Below are 11,844 nucleotides of genomic sequence, written 5' to 3' on the forward strand. Positions count from 1 at the left end.
CTCCCTGGTCTCTCTGGGCATGCCCTGCCCCCCTTGGTTTGCCTTCCCAGCTGGACCCACCATCTGCGGGTCTCCCCACCATCTTCCGCTTTCCTGGACCCCTCTACAGTTTCAGCGTGACAGTCTGCAGGGGCCTTGCCTCCCCCCCAAAGATGGGTGTGGCTGACACAGCACCCGCCCTTGGAAGGTTTGTGGGGTGGAAGAGGAGGGGGCTGGGCGAAGGCCCGGAGAGCGATGGTTGCAGACTAATGCTCTTAGCACCCCAAAAGCCCGCTGTTGCCCCGGTGGCCTCTGTCTCTCCCTCCCCCACCCCCCCCCTCCATCGCTGCCCAGACAGGACCCTCAAACGGAGACCCAGAGGGGACTCACAGAACGCGGCGTGAACCCCGCTCATTTTACAGACGGGTAGTATGGGAGTTACGGGGCGCAGCCCAGACGCATACCCCGGGCCCCCCGTCCGGGGCTCCTCCCCTGGGCCCAGCTCCCGAGCCCTGACCCAGGAGGCAACCTGCATTTACAGATCCCCTGCCCAGGGCCCCAGCCTGTGGAAGATGCTTTTCGCATCCCCCGGCTCTATTTCACACAATCAGTTCCCCACTCTGCAGGACCGGTGACGTGGCTGGTCCCTCGGGGAGAGGAGGTGAGGAGGGCAGCCGGCCAGCAGGAACAGAGCTGGGGGGAATCCGTGCCGCCTGTCGCTCACCTGCAGGTCCCGCCCAGATCCTGGAGCTCCGCCCCGCCCTCCCACCCCTCCACCACCCCACCCCCCCACCCCCCCACCCCCCCGGGGCCACCAGCTAGGGGAGCGTGAGCCCTGGGCTCCCGCAGGACAGGGACAGGGGGACACGCGGCGCATCACGCACAGGCTCAGCCGCCAAGAGGGAGGAAAGGGAGAGAGAGAGAGAAAAAGAAACGTGGCCAAAGCGAAGGCAGCGGGGAAGAAAAGCCAAGAACAAAGCCCACTAATATTACTAGCTAAAGACCCGTTTCTCTGTAAACTTTAATTCATCCACTAAATGTCAAGCGCCGTTGGCTAGAGCACATTTCCACACTTCTCCTTGTTATTAATACGTACTTAGCGGCAGTGGGAATTAGAAGTTCCGTAATAATACCCTTCCCAAAACACTGCCGATGAAAATTTCTGTTTGAAATTTAAGGAGAATTCTATTACGGCTGCAACACATTATGTGAAAGGCCAGCATTGGCAAGATTCGCTTCTGCCGCCCCCACCCGTGGCTGGCCTTCCCCTGCCAGGACGGAAGCCTGTGGAATGTGGCCACGCGTGGCCAGGGGCGGGGGACACGGCCGACGTGGCCCGTGGCATTCTGCTCCCTCTCCGCCCCGCTCCGAGAGGCCTCCTCAGCCTTCCCTGGGCTCTGTCCTGCTCCCCGTGGCCACGCAGGGAGCCCCCCCGACGGTGTCTGGGGACCCCTCCCCACCAGCGGGCAGGCAAAGGAATGGGCCCAAGCTCTTATGCCAGCCCCAAACACCTTAGTGACAGGAGGCCCCCCCGGCTCGGGAGCTCCAAGGGTGAAAAAGAAAGTCTACTCTTTGTCTAAACTGACCTTCTTGCCTCGGGACTGGGGTGTCCGTCACGCATGCATTTTTTTCCTCGTTACCCCGCAGCTGTGAAGGAAGAGGACATAACTGAGTGCATTACCCCTCACCGTGTCCTTGCAGGTCTCTGTCGTCGCTCCCCACGACCCAGAACCGGCCGGTCTCTCCCTCCCGTCCAAGTCAGAGCGCCTCCTAAAGCCCCCGTGACACCCGGTAACTCTTCAGCCAAGTTCCTTAACTGAGAACCTCAGGCCCTGCCCGTGTCGGCCCATCCGGGCCTTTCCTGCCCCCACGTCACTCATTCAGCCTCACCCTCCGTGCTCGGCAGGACCGCGTGGCCCATGGTTCAGCACTGGGTGTGCTTTCTCATACCTCTGGGCCTTTGCATATGTCATCTCTGGAACCCCCTCCTCCTCTGCCTGGCCGACTCCTCCATCCTTCGGGCAGCCCCTCCTCCCCCAGGAAGGCGCTGCTCTCCCACTGCCCCCCAGGCTGGCTCTGCCCCCTCTGTGGGCCCACAGCCCCGTAGAATCTCTAAGGTAACCTCTGCATTCGTGCTGCCCGGTCCTGAGCCTGTCCCTCTAGCCAGCCCGGCAGGCCCTTGGGGTGGGGACTGGCTCCCCAACCTCTGTGTGGCCAGTACCTGCCACAGGCCCTGGCGCGTAGTAGGTGCCCAACCAGAATGTTCCCCGTGAAAGAAATTTGCTGAACTAGACACCGTCCCTCCCTCCGAGGGTTCAAGGCTACCGGAAGAGCGGGGCGGCTTTGTGATGCTTCAGCTTGGCCCGGCTGGGCTACCCTTCCCAGATCTCCCTCCCTGAAGCCTTCCAGTTAGAAGGTGACAAAGACACATCTTCCCATCTTCTCGCAGAAGCAGCAGCCACGCTCGTGCTTCCCGCTGGACGGTCCAGGCGGGCTCGTCGGCAGCTCACACGCGACGCCCGGCCGCACCTGCTCCAGCCTTCCCCCCCCCCCGAGCCGGCGCGTGTGTCCCCTTCGGGCAGGACGGCCTGGAGGACGCGAGCAGGGTTGGGGGCCGCACAAACTGGCAGAGAGACTCCCGTCCGTCCCCACACGTTGCAGCACCGTTGTGATTCCAGCTGACTCTCGACCTCCCCACGTCCCCTTTCACACCCCTCTTCCCCTCCCAACCTTCCGCTCTGCAGCGGAAGGAGGTAAGCTCCAGCGTTGGAGGTAAGGCCCGCAGATGTACAGGGACCGAGGTACAGAGCTCCCACGCCCGATCCCTGCGGCAGGACCACATACTTTCCAGCAGTTCCGATCCTCCGACCCGACCCCGATGGATAGAAGATGGCCCTGTACGGGTTCAACCACAAGACTCAAACAGCAAAAAACTCTGAGACGGGAAACGCTGAAGCATCAGGGGGCAGGGATGCCAGGGAGAGCTGCAGAGAGGAGTGGCCTTGAGCTCAGCCTTGAACACCAGGAGCATCCGATGGAGGCGGCCTGTGGCCCCCAGGATGAGGGAGCGGGCCCTGTTAAGAGCCAGCCCTCTGCTGTGTGGGAGGACGGCCACCCGAGAGTCCCCAGCTCCTGCGCCCAGGCCTGAGGGGTGATGCCACACCAGGCGGGGGCTGCTTGAACTTCACCTGCACCCCAGATCCTCATCGTCGGAAAATGAAGGTCAATCACAGGAGAAAACTGCTCAAGCCAAACATGAGGTCAAAGAGTTAGGTGCTGGCGTTTTCAATGGAAAAGGGATCCGAGTCCGGGATGAGCCGTGGAGGAGAGGTTTGGTCTGTCTGAGGACAGAGCTTCCGAGAGAGCATGGAAGGTGGCAAGCCCATGGCATTCCCTCCACCAGCCGCGTGGCCAGGGGCAAGGATGTGGCCACAGAGAGCTCTCAGGAACATATTCCTGGGCCTCCCTGCCGGTCCTCAAGCAGCTGAGAAAGGACCACCACGGGAAGGCAAGGGACATGCCCCACGGAATCCAGAGGTGGACGGGCGAGGAGCACAGGCGGCCCACACATGCTCCCCTTAGAAGGTAGACTCAACCCCAGAGCCAGGGGCCACCCTAAACTGAGTCACGCGTCTGTCGTTTGGAAATAAGCTCGGTCACAAGGCCTTCAAGGAGGTCCCTGGCACCCGCAGATAGTGGCCTGAGATTTTCACAGAAACCAGTCTCTGGGCTGGTATTTCAGGACGACCCCCGTGCCTTCACCAGCGCTGGAAATGCGGCCGCCACAGCCACGGGGCCCACAGCCGCGGGGCGAGGATTTCTAGCAGCAGTGGAAAAAGCCAGGGCAAGATTTAAAGCTAACCAACAAACCCAATTGGAAACAGCAGGGGGATTTGCTGTGAAAGTCGGTTTCAAGCTCACCCCATCCATAATTACTCACTTTGGAAGTGTCACGATTCTCCTGCCAAAAGTATGGCTTCCCTCCCCTTATTAAACCCCTTTCGCACCACTCCTTCTTCGCTCTGCAAAAATGGATTTCACTCAAAAAAGAAATTAGAAAAATAATTGATGTAATAACCATAACCTTGAAAATACTTCTGCCAGAATTTAAGAGCAGAAGGGAAAGGAGGCCCAAAATAAAGGCATCTCTCTGGAAATCAGAAACCTAAATTAGTTCTAAGCGCCGGCTACACCCACTTCCCCGCCAACTCTCTGAAGGTGAACACGAGCAATCTTCCTCCAGTCGCACAGGAGGCAGGACCGAGCACTGCCTCAGAATGCATGGTCCCCGCTGGTCGTGCCTCCCGCTTTTACAGGTGGGGAAACTGAGGCACGCGGACACGCCAGCTCTCTTTCCAGGCACATGAAGGATCGCAGCTCCTCACGTCCTTCGAAGTCAGGTGTGGCCGTATGACTGGCGTTGGCCCATGACCTATGAGCAGAAAAGACGTGTGTCACTGCTGGCGGGAGCCCTAAGAGTCTCGGTGTGACCCCTCGTTCTCCTCCCCCGTGCGGCCCCGGTGATGGTGCAGGGCCACGTTACGGCGATTCTGCATCAGCCTGCATTTCTGAGGAGCTACGGCAGACAGAGCCTTCCTGCTGAGTAGCGTTAGACGCGTAGCAAGAGCCAAAGTTCAGCTTTGCTGTGTTTGAGCCGCAGCGGGTGGGGGGATATTTGTTACTGCAGCGCACCTGTCTCACCCTAACAGATACGCAGCTCTGTGCATTGCCCTGGTTTTTCTTAGAAAGGTCCATCACGGCAGGCTCCATGTTTCACCCTGACATGAGGAAAACCTAGCATACCGCTCGGCTTAGAATGTCGGTTGAACGGAAACTCCATGGAGAAAGGAGTCAAAAGCAAGAGGATGCAAAATGACATACCTGAACTAGGGAGATAAATGTGACACACGTGTGGGTGAAGACAGTCCACCCTCTAGGGATGACACACGGGCTCTTGATTCTAACCCCCAAACCTGCCCAGGTAACTACGAACTACTTATTGCCTCTTAAAGGCAAGGCAAAGAGGTCCAGAGCACTTAGGTGAATCCCCCAAGGTCACAGGCAACATTTGAGCCTCCAGCCTGACTCCAAAGCCAGGGATGGCCCCCTGCCTGCCTGGGCACTCACACTCCGGGACGGGAGCCCCAGGGAGAAGCCCATGCCCTTACTGTTCATCTGCCCCTCCCGGTCGAACACGCACAGGCAGAAGCCCAAAGTTGAAACCGGCAAGTAGGAGTCAAATGTCAATATGGGGTCGGCCTTTTGGAGGACGTGGAGGCCGCAGGCATCAGGAAGCCTGCGGTCAGAAAGAGCACTGAGCCGGTTGTAAGAGTCCCGGCCTCCAGTCCTGCCACCTGCTCGTCCCCGCTCTGGGCCTCAGTCTCTCCTACTGGTGGAGCAGACAGGCTGGACAAAACCACCTCCAGGACCTGTTCCAGCTCTCGAGTTCCACAGTTGCTGTAAACATACCTCTGGCTGATAAAGGAAAGCAAGTCGAACCCTTTTAAGAAAATCGCTAAAGCCCTAAAATTACGTGAAAGCCTTTGAGATCCGTGAAGGAAAGGCATTTGCTAAATCCCCTCTATTATTTCCAAAGGATATTTTCTATTATTATTATTTACCAAAGGAATTTCTGGACAGAGTTTAAGTGCCTCAGAGCCTACAAAATAACCATCTCTTCAAAACATAACAAAAGGTTCTGAATATTCTTGGCTGATGACTTTTTCTTTGAAACATGTTCTCCACTGAACAAAGGATTTTCTTCTTTTTCCCAGTTTTTCTAAGTTTAAGTGGAACACACGCACGCACAACCTCATCGCGGTTACCAACGTAGAAAACTTTTTAAGTTGGCCGAACAGCCTAAGGACACATTTATAACACAGATGGTTCTCATTTAGGACATGCTCAGTATCATTCAGTATCCTAGGAATTGATTATTAGGAAGAAGACCGGGGGTCCTGGGTGGCTCAGTCGATGAAGCGTCCGGTCATGATTTCACGGTTCATGGGTTTGCGCCCCACGTCGGGCTCTGTGCTGACAGCGTGGGGTGTGCTGGGATTCTCTGTCTCCCTCTCTCTCTGCCCCTCCCCTGCTCATGCTCTATCTCTCTTTTCCAAAAATAAATAAACACTTTTTTTTTTTTAATTTTTTTTCAACGTTTATTTATTTTTGGGACAGAGAGAGACAGAGCATGAATGGGGGAGGGGCAGAGAGAGAGGGAGACACAGAATCGGAAACAGGCTCCAGGCTCCGAGCCATCAGCCCAGAGCCCGACGCGGGGCTCGAACTCACGGACCGCGAGATCGTGACCTGGCTGAAGTCGGACGCTTAACCGACTGCGCCACCCAGGCGCCCCAATAAACACTTTTTTTAAAAAAAAAAAAAAAAAAAAAGGAAGAAGACAAAAATGGGATACATCTATTGAGAACAACGAGCCAGGCTTTGCGCCGAGAGCCCCGCATGCGTTCTCTCACTTAAACCTCTATGTGACCCAGTGAGATGGGGAGACTGAGTCTAAGAGACATTTGGCCTAAGCTGACCTAAGATCAGGCAGCGGGTAGGAGCCGAAGTTGGATTCCAACTGGGGTCCCGCACACTCTAGAGTCCAGAGTCTATGCAGTGTCTCGCTGAATCCTTACGTCCAGCCCACGAGGCAAGGAGCCCCATTATACAGATGAGGAAACTGGGAATGGGCCAGAGCAAGCCACTGGCCCATGATCACCCAGAGCAAGGGTCTGTCTGGGAAGCCAGGATTCAAATTCTAGTCCATCCCACTGGACAGCCCTTTGCCTGACTCCACACTATTTCCAGGTAACGTAGGCCTCAAGACGCGTGCTCCTCCTGTTTGGGTTTACCTTGTGGCCCGACACATCGCTAGGGCCAACTCCCAAAACTTCCAAGTCTTGAGTGAATGGAAGAACAAGGGAATTCTTTGCAGTGCCAGTAAGCATGCGTGGCCAAAGGACATTTTAAATCTCCGGAGCCGGGGTAGAAAGCTCTACCGTTGGTAGGGCCTGCAGTCATGCCTACTTTTGCCCGGAGACCTGGGCCCTGTCGATAATTCCACTGCAAGCAGCTGTTTGCAAAGGTTAACAACTCGACCCATAAAAATGTGCGGCGAGTTGCAACTTGGCTAGCCACCTCAGACCGGGAGAGAAGCTAGCGTTTGCAAAATATGGTTCAAATAATCCCGTCCCCCCCCCTCCACTTTTTTTTCTTCTTTAGTTTTAAGAGTGCAAGAAACATAGAAGTTTTGTGGTTTCACACTGATCTTTTTATGGTTCGAAAGACTCCAAAACAGAGTTGATTTAAAAAATGTCTCTGCATAATGCCGACCATTGTGTGGGCATTTTCAAGGAAGCATGCCATCCGGTGCTGGGACTTCGGGGACTTGAATGTTCTTCATTGGCTTAAACAAAAGGTTTTGTTCTCAAACAAAAGAGACATCCTGACTCAACAACTGTCTGCGTTTTGACCTCTGCACCCAAATCCCAAATCTGCCCACAAGAGGCAATGTGACACAGGAGAGTGAGCATGGGCCTTGGGTCCAGCCAGGAAAACCTAACGCCTGGCTTGGCAACTTCCTGTCTTCAGGACTCTGAGACTCTTAGGAATCTCAGAGGATCCTCGTTTTCCCCATCTCTATAATGGGCACAGTAAGGTCTATGTGTAGGGTTGTTGAAAAAACCCAAGAGATGATATATGTGAAGCATAAAGTAGACCCACCCATTCCTTCAAAAACTAATTGTTGAGTACTTACTAAGCACCAGGCATTATTCTCAAAATGGGAAAATCGACAGTGAACAAGACAGACCCAGACCCTGCTTGGGTACCTTCCTGGTAGGGTGAGAGTAAATGAGTAAAGACATAAATGAGATCACATTTGATGATGAAGGCTTGAAGAGCAGAGGGTAATGTGGTACAGAGGGAAGGGAGGAGGCACTGGGCTACTTCAGCAAGGATAACCAGTGAAGGCATCTCTGAGGAGCTGGCGCTTGAACTGAGGCTGGGCGGGGGAGAGAAAAAGAGATGCCCATGGAAACATGGCTGGGAGCAAAGTGTTCCGGATGAAAGGACCAGCAAGTACAAAGGCCCTGGGGCAGCATGAGATGGCCAACCTAGAGCATGTGAGCTAACAGGGAGGAGAGGAAGAAAGGCTGCAAGAGAACGCAATAGCCAAATCAGGGGATGCCTGGAAGGTCATGACCAGAGGTGACATTGGGCTTTATTGTACATTCAACGGGCAGTCACTGGTGGGGTTTTAAGCAGTGAAACTGCAGGATTAATTTGCATCCTGACACTGCTAGGCGGGGACAGAATCACGGCGAGATACGCAAGAGAACAAGAAGACCAGTTGAGACGCTTTCTCAGGCTAGATATTGGCTTAGATATCCAAAGATAATGGACTATCACAGCTGCAATGGAGATGGAGAGGAGCGTATTAATTTGGAAATAGAGTTTGGAGACGGGGCCATGGAATTAGATGGCATCTGAGGAAGAGAAGAAGGCCCAACCATTAAAAGCTCGCTAAAAGAGGGTGGGAACAGTGGCCAGTGAGGTGGGAAGAAGCCGGGAGAGCACAGTGTCCTGGAACTACCACAGAGAAAGAATCTGGGGAGGGAGGGAATGGCCCCCGGAGCCAAGTAAGCACGAGGACAGAGAGCTGCCTGCTGGAACTGGCCAGATGCAGGTCCCAGGGGTGCCCTTGATTGATACACACCATTTCTGTGAGGGGATGGGGAAGGCAAAGACTGCGAGTAAGTTCAATACGAGGTACTTTTTAAATTCCTCCATTAAGAATGGAAATTGGGGGGCGCCTGGGTGGCTCAGTGGGTTGAGCGTCCGACTTCGGCTCAGGTCACGATCTCACGGCCCGTGAGTTCGAGCCCCGCGTCGGGCTCTGGGCTGATGGCTCAGAGCCTCGAGCCTGCTTCCGATTCTGTGTCTCCCTCTCTCTCTGCCCCTCCCCCGTTCATGCTCTGTCTCTCTCTGTCTCAAAAATAAATAAATGTTAAAAAAAAAATTTTAAAAAAGAATGGAAATTGGGCATCTTGTACCTTACCTACAGTGACCTAGGTATTTGTTTCATGGTAATCAAAAATATCCACAATAATAACAACTTCTTGGGCCTCAGACGTCCAGTCAGTATGGTAGAGGGAGCAGACGCTGAAAAGATTATCCACGCCACCCACCTCCCCGCCAAACAAATACAAGTTTTGGATACAATGTGACGATAAACTATTTAAATGCAAACTCAGTTGCAAAAGCAAGGCAAGGAGAATCTCCAGGAGCTCAAAATGAAATTAAAACCCAAACCAGAGTGGTTGATAAAAGCTGAAGACAAAAGTCTCACAGGATATTGGAACTGGTTCCAGGAACTGAAGCCTAGGGGAAGAACGAGACATTAGGCTTAAATGAGGCGGAGTATGCTTCTGAGTCCCTTCATAAAGCCAGCAACCATGAAGCATGGCCCGCCCGTGAAACTCTAAGCTGAAACCTTATAAAATTTGTCCAGAGCCGATAAAACTCACAGGATCCTCAGAGAGGCAGATGCGAAGCTACTCAGAAGGGATCCCCTCAAAACCCAAGAGAACAGGGCTCCTAGAAAGCCGCCTCCTGGGGCGCCTGGGTGGCGCAGTCGGTTGAGCGTCCGACTTCAGCCAGGTCACGATCTCGCGGTCCGTGAGTTCGAGCCCCGCGTTGGGCTCTGGGCTGATGGCTCGGAGCCTGGAGCCTGTTTCCGATTCTGTGTCTCCCTCTCTCTCTGCCCCTCCCCCGTTCATGCTCTGTCTCTCTCTGTCCCAAAAATAAATAAACGTTGGAAAAAAAAAAAATTAAAAAAAAAAAAAAAAAAGAAAGCCGCCTCCTGTTAAAGATAAGCTCACAACAAAAAATTACAATCCACAGGAGCAAAAGAAGGAAAAGCACCCTGCGGTCTAGTAACAGCCAAAAGACTTAGGAAATGAGAGAAATTCACCTCGAAAACTAGAAAGAAAAGAAAAAATTAAAAGAAACTTTAAGCGTAGGTAAAATCTTCAAAGAGAAACGGGAAGAAATACATACAAAAACAAGATTGAATGGAAAAACAAAGGCACATCAGAAAACACCTAAATAGACAGCCTAAAAATGAAAAATATAATCATTAAGAGAAAAGTTAGGGGCGCATGGGTGGCTCCATCGGTTGAGCTTCTGACTCTTGGTTTCGGCTCAGGTCATGATCTCACAGTTGGTGAGTTCGAGCCCCGCATGGGGCTCTGTACTGACAGTGGGGAACCTGCTTGGGATTCCCTCTCTCCCTCTCTTGCTGCCCCTCCCCCACTCTCTCCAAATAAATAAATAAATAAATAAACTTAAAAAAAAAAAAAGAAAAACAGACCAGGGTGTCTGGGTGGCTCAGTCAGTTAATGTCCAACTTCGGCTCATGTCACGATCTCATAGTCCGTGAGTTCAAGCCCCACATCAGGCTCTGTGCTGACAGCTCGGAGCCTGGAGCCTGTTTCTGATTCTGTGTCTCCCTCTCTCTCTGACCCTCCCCCGTTCATGCTCTGTCTCTCTCTGTCTCAAAAATAAACATTAAAAAAAATTTTTTTTAATATGTTGATCTGTTTTTGAGAGACAGAGCACGCTTGAGGGAGGGGCAGAGAGAGGGAGACACAGAATCCGAAGCAGGCTCCAGGCTCCGAGCTGTCAGCACAGAGCCCGACAGGGGGCTCGAACCCATGAACCGCAAGATCATGACCTGAGCCGAAGTCGGATACTTAACCGACTGAGCCACCCAGGTGCCCCTTAAAAAAATGTTTAAGATAAAAAAAGTTAAATAGGTTAAGGAGAAGAATAGATACGTTGCAACAAAAAGATTGAACTCTAAAACAGACATTTAAAAATCACACAGAATGCAGAAAAAAAATGAACACTCCAGTGGATAACAGGAAAGAGTAATTTACGACCTGCGTAACAGGCAGAGAGGCTCCTGTGTCTGCTTCAGCAGCATATAGATGAAAATTGGAACGGTACGGAGAAGATTCGCGTGGGCCCTGCAGGAAGATGGCATGCAGATTCACGAGGTGTCCCGTGTTACAAAAAAAGAAGAAGAAACAAAGAGAAGCTCCAGTGTATTAAGTTGAACTCTCTGTAGGTCTGGAATGGTTGACTATCAACAATTTCATACAGTTTTACCTACAATGTCTCATACGCGTGGTGGAGAGGAAAACAATAAAGAATGTGGGAGGGAGACGTATCTGCAGAGCTGACAGCTGACAATTTTTCAGAATTGAAAACACATGGGTCCTCACGTTGACTCAAAACAGTAGAAATAAAGTGCGGTGGCTTTATCGAACATCTAAGACAAAGAGGAAAGCTTAAAAATCACCAGAGAGGGGGGAAAAATCACTAGAGAAAAGAGATGGGAAGGTTGAACCATAGCAGACCTCCTGCCATCACTTTTCAAGTCCAGAAGGCAATGATACAATCTTATAAAAACTTACAGGAAACAATAAGCCCACCACCCGAGTGAGAGCTGGAAAAGACGTTTTTGGACACACAAGGAAAAAGGCAAGACGTATCCACCCACAGACTCTCACTAAAGAAAAGTACTACAGCAATAAAGCAAAGTCCGAAAGGAGAGGAGTGCAAGAAGTGAGTCTACAAAATGGTAAACAGTTGAAAACCCAAGTAAATACTGATCGAAACGAAGTGAAAGTGACAAAAAGAAGAGTAAGAATAAGGCAGAACTAGGAGCGCCTGGGTGGCTCAGTCGGTTGAGTATCCGACTTTGGCTCAGGTCATGATCTCACGGTCCGTGAGTTCGAGCCCCTCGTCGGGCTCTGTGCTGACAGCTCGGAGCCTGGAGCCTGCTTCGGATTCTGT

The 11,844-nt window shown here is 52.6% G+C and overlaps 1 non-coding gene across 1 annotated transcript; it reads left to right on the forward strand.

The window, feature by feature from the left end:
• The first annotated feature begins 10,954 nt into the window (after nucleotides 1-10,954).
• LOC115517373 lies at nucleotides 10,955-11,057 on the forward strand. The gene has a single exon (XR_003969828.1). It is a non-coding gene; the product is annotated as a U6 spliceosomal RNA (small nuclear RNA).
• The last annotated feature ends 787 nt before the right edge of the window (nucleotides 11,058-11,844 follow it).

This window comes from Lynx canadensis, chromosome B3, assembly GCF_007474595.2.
Source record: "Lynx canadensis isolate LIC74 chromosome B3, mLynCan4.pri.v2, whole genome shotgun sequence".
Taxonomy (NCBI): domain Eukaryota; kingdom Metazoa; phylum Chordata; class Mammalia; order Carnivora; family Felidae; genus Lynx; species Lynx canadensis.